The sequence below is a fragment of the Neomonachus schauinslandi genome, chromosome X (genome assembly GCF_002201575.2).
Source record: "Neomonachus schauinslandi chromosome X, ASM220157v2, whole genome shotgun sequence".
NCBI classification, from domain to species: Eukaryota; Metazoa; Chordata; class Mammalia; order Carnivora; family Phocidae; genus Neomonachus; species Neomonachus schauinslandi.
The window spans coordinates 51,595,113-51,599,665 of record NC_058419.1 but is presented as its reverse complement, the minus strand read 5'-3'; the positions used below and the strand labels follow the sequence as shown (position 1 = coordinate 51,599,665).

The following is a 4,553-nucleotide window of genomic DNA, read 5'->3' as shown; positions in this document are numbered from 1 at the left end:
AATTTTATTTGATAACTAAGTGGGAAATAATTGGACACAATACTAGCAGATCGATGTGACTTGTAAAGTAACCATCAGCAGTTACAGTTCAGATTCTGTTTTCAAGGATTTCCTCATTAATGTGGCATTCCACTTCTTGTCACACATGTGATGTACTCTCCATTATCTGGCATTGGATTCACTGCACTGTAGATTTTTTTGTGAGATTCTGAGCCCATCTTTGTCACCTCACACCAGACTGCTGAGCTAGCCCCTGATCCTAGGACACTGGAAACACACTGAAAACATCTGTGTCTGTCTGCTCAAATTTTACCCAAGTAGCATTCCTTCTACCTACTTACAAATTACAGCCAAGAAAACAAACTTTCACCTTTATAGAGATAATGTTTCCAGAAAGCACAATTTACTATATTTATGTATCAATTCACTTGACCTTACTGATACCACTTTCACCTGTTTCTCCATCATAACATCCTTATCACCTTAGAAACCTCTAACTTCTCTTTAGAGTTTTAAATAAAATCAAGCCCATTTATGAAAGTACAGACATGGAATCTTTTTAAAGCTGAGAATGAGTATGATACAAGCAGTAATAATATAAGATAGAAATTATTTGCTTTAAAGACTGTATCAAATATTATAAAATGTCCCATTGTGAAAAGCAGTTTAGTACAGAATTAGCAATCAAGGCTTTTTGCCAGCCTTCTTAGGAGCTAGCTACTAAAACTTGTTTGGAACCTTAGCATGAGAAAGCCTGCAGCAACTTAAACTACTGTGGTTCATCTGAAATACATTTATAGTTATGAAAAGCACAGCAAAACATCTGCAAAAGAAAGAAAGCACTAGAGGTTTAGAAGGGCAAGTTAGTAACACTTTCCAGAATTATCCCAGGGCCTGTCAGGGAATGTTAAAAAAGAGGTTTCCCCAACAGCTACCAGAGACAGAACTGGACCTGCCAAGAGTTAAAGGAAGCAACACAGGGTGGAAGGACCCAAGGGATTTCTATCTTGTAAGCTCAGAGTGAGGAAATGTAGATAGGCGCTAACCTCTCAAGTAGAGGAATATAAAAAGAAATAGAATGGGTTGAGCCTTGTATAATCAACACAGTCTGTACACAAACAAGAGGATATATTCCATAATATGCAAAGTACTCATTACAGTGATTTCCAAAGAGTAGTTTCTTAGTTGCTAATTTAGATGGGATAAAACAAATTTACACATGTGTTAATAAATTAGGAGCTTGATCAGAAAGATTCAAAAATGCATTTGCAAAAGAAAATAGAATATATGAGTGCTTGCTTTGGCAATGCATATACTAAAATTAGAATGATACAGAGAAGATTAGCATGGCCCCTGCACAAAGATGACACCAAATTTGTGAAGCATTTCATAAAAAGAAAAGAAAAACTAGAATATATGAGTGGAAAGTCAAAAAAGGCAGCATGGAAAATTCCAAGTAATTAATACTCTTAAAGATTGACAAGCACTTGAGTCAAGTTCATGATAAATTTAGAAAGCGTATTCAGAAATTTAAGAAGACATCAACTATTATTGATGGGTTATTTTTGCCTCAATTTATCCTAGCCAAGTCATTTATCCTCTCATCCCTCTTTCTTATAATCTTCTAAGTCATTCATAGGCCAAATATATGTTAAATGGAAATTTACAGAGATTTATGTTAAGAAACTATACAATAAAATGTAAATCTATGTTGATTATATTTCCATCATTAAGTGTTTAGTAGTAACTTTAGACACACTGTAGAAATAATGTATAGAATATTCAATGCATTTATTCTATAAGGAGTTATAAATCTAAGATTATACCAGATAGCTGTCACTGACTCCTAATGTATTACAAGACAGTGTTGGTAGCTGCTATGCATTTTAAAGGTTGTTTTGTTACCAAAAAAAGCTGGATAACTGGATATTAGAGAGCTTACTTAAAGCCACACTCTCTGAACTCAATAAAATATACAAATAATTTTTAAGTCCCAATATAATTCATACTACATTCTACATTTTAATGTTAGATAAATCTGGACTCCTAACTAAATAAATAAGTTGAATGATAAATCTTAATAGGGTGATGATAATGTGTTAACATCAGAATATTTATCTAAGAAGAAGTCAGAACAAAGTAAAAAACCCTTGTGTTACACATTTCTATTGTGTGTTTTTAGAGAACATTACTTAAGGATGTTTATCCTGGGGGCACCTGGGTGGCTCAGTCGGTTGGGCATCTGCCTTCCGCTCAGGTCATGATCCCAGGGTCCTGAGATCGAGCCCCACATCAGGCTCCCTGCTCGGTGGGGAGCCTGCTTCTCCCTCCCTCTGCCGCTCCCCCTGCTTGTGCTTGCTCTCTCTCTCGCTCTTTCTCTGTCAAATAAATAAATAAATAATAAAATCTTTTTTTAAAAAGGATGTTTATCCTGTATTTATACAATAGTTTTCCCTAATATTAGGACCTCCACACTCCAATTCCACCATACCAGGTCAATCTACTACTGCCAGCTAAACTTTTCATTGTCAATGCTATCTATGCACTTTTGCACAGAGTCTCCCTACTTTAAATATTCTCATGGTGCCTTCCCAAAGAAACCACAAACACCCCAATCTCTTTATACTTCAGTTGAATTTTCATGTACTTTATCAAGACATCCGATGAGTCCCAGTCAATACTTAACTTTCCACAACTTTGAATTGCTCCAGCACTTAGTAGTTCATATCACAAGATCATAATCTTGCTCATATGTAGGAATTATTCTCTGGGAATGATGTAAAAAATAAGGCTTGTTCTTATAATGAGATCTCAAATTCCTTCAGGAGAGGGTTCAAACACTGCAGTTGATCTTCCATAGTATCTACTTCAGTATTGTTATTCAGCCAGAAGGACTTACAGGGTATTTCTTTGTATTCTTAGCATTGTACAATGTATTATGGATATAGATGTGAGTAAAGATTATTGTCTATGCATAGAGTAGACTATGAATAAATGTTTCTTGTACAAATGAGTACATGCAGTAATGGACTGTGTTTAGCCACTCTGTGCATGTTTCTTGGATTTGAGTATCTTTCCCCTGGGCTCTAGAATTTCTGTGGAAGTGCCACCTTTCCAAGCATACTCTTTTAAATACATCTTCTAATGCAAACAGAAATCTGCAACACTTACCACTAAATTATCAGCATTTAAGTCCAACAATTATAAGCAATGTGTGGGTGATGCCTAAGCCAAATAATAAATAAACTCTGATCTTCAGAGTAATGTGAAGGAATAGAAGCGGCACTGGGTTAAGAGTCAGGGTTATGGGCTCTATCATTAGTTTTTGTCTATAATTTGGACAGATTACTTGACCTCTTTAGACCTGCTTCTCATATATCCACCCTTTAAACCTTGTGTCTCAAAGTGTGGTCTGTGGACCAGCAGCATGAGCATCACCTAGGAACTCGTTAGAAATGCAGAATCTCAAGCCCCATCTTAGACCTACCGAATTATGGATTAAAGTCTACATTTTAATAGGATTTCCAAGCTGATCTGTATACACATTAAAGTTTGAAAGGCACTTCCCTGGATTATGAGATTTTTGAGGACAAAGACTATCATATTCACCACGGTATCCCCTAACATCTACTAATGAGCCTAATATGGAGTAGGCATTTAATAATTTCCCCAAAGGAAGAATGAAAATGTAAAAAGAAAGGGCCAAAATTAATGATGTAATGTATGGTGATTAACCTAACATAATAAAATAAAATTTAAAAAATTAATTGTTTCTCCAGTCCTACCCAAGTCTAATACTCTGTAATTGTAGGCCAAGTTTAAATTGGTTGATTTTAAAATAGGCAAAATGGGACTTGAGAGTAAATCCTGCTTGGGGGATAATGTCTCTGACCTATTTTTCCATATGCTAAGTAAAAAATTATATGCAAACTCATAGCACAATATTCTACATCAAATTAGATGAAAAACACTGGAGACTAAGTGTGTGTGTGTGTGTTTGTGTTCTTTCTACAATCATTATTTGTATAAACCCACTGATATCCTGGGTCTTAGCATTAAAAATGTTCAGTAAGTTTTTAGAAGTGAAAAAAAAAGGTTGTCCTGGCCAGCTGTTTTTATAGCTCCTGTCTACTAGCCAGCTTTAGGGGCACCTGGGTGGCTCAGTTGTTAAGTGTCTGCCTTCGGCTCAGGTCATGATCTCAGGGTCCTGGGATCGAGCCCCACGTTGGGCTCCCTGCTCTGTGGGAAGCCTGCTTCTCCCTCTCCCACTCCCCCTGCTTGTGTTCCCTCTCTCGCTGTGTGTCTCATTCTGTCAAATAATAGAGTCTTAAAAAAATACTAGCCAGCTTTAAATAATACAACAGAAAGAGAATGTATACCTTTATTTACAGATACTGTCAAACCGTGTGCACTGAATTTCTTGTCCCTCTTCCACTACTTTTCTCTTGCTTTCAGAGAGTTTAAATAATTTCATACCCACTCCTGGGCTTCTGACTGCCCCAACTCACTTGGCTTTCACTTTTCTCTAAATATAAATTTCATAAGCTCATATC

At 36.2% G+C, this 4,553-nt stretch overlaps 1 non-coding gene across 1 annotated transcript; it reads left to right on the top strand.

The window, feature by feature from the left end:
* The first annotated feature begins 1,293 nt into the window (after positions 1 to 1,293).
* LOC123323476 lies at positions 1,294 to 1,397 on the top strand. Its single transcript, XR_006539420.1, has one exon. It is a non-coding gene; the product is annotated as a U6 spliceosomal RNA (small nuclear RNA).
* The last annotated feature ends 3,156 nt before the right edge of the window (positions 1,398 to 4,553 follow it).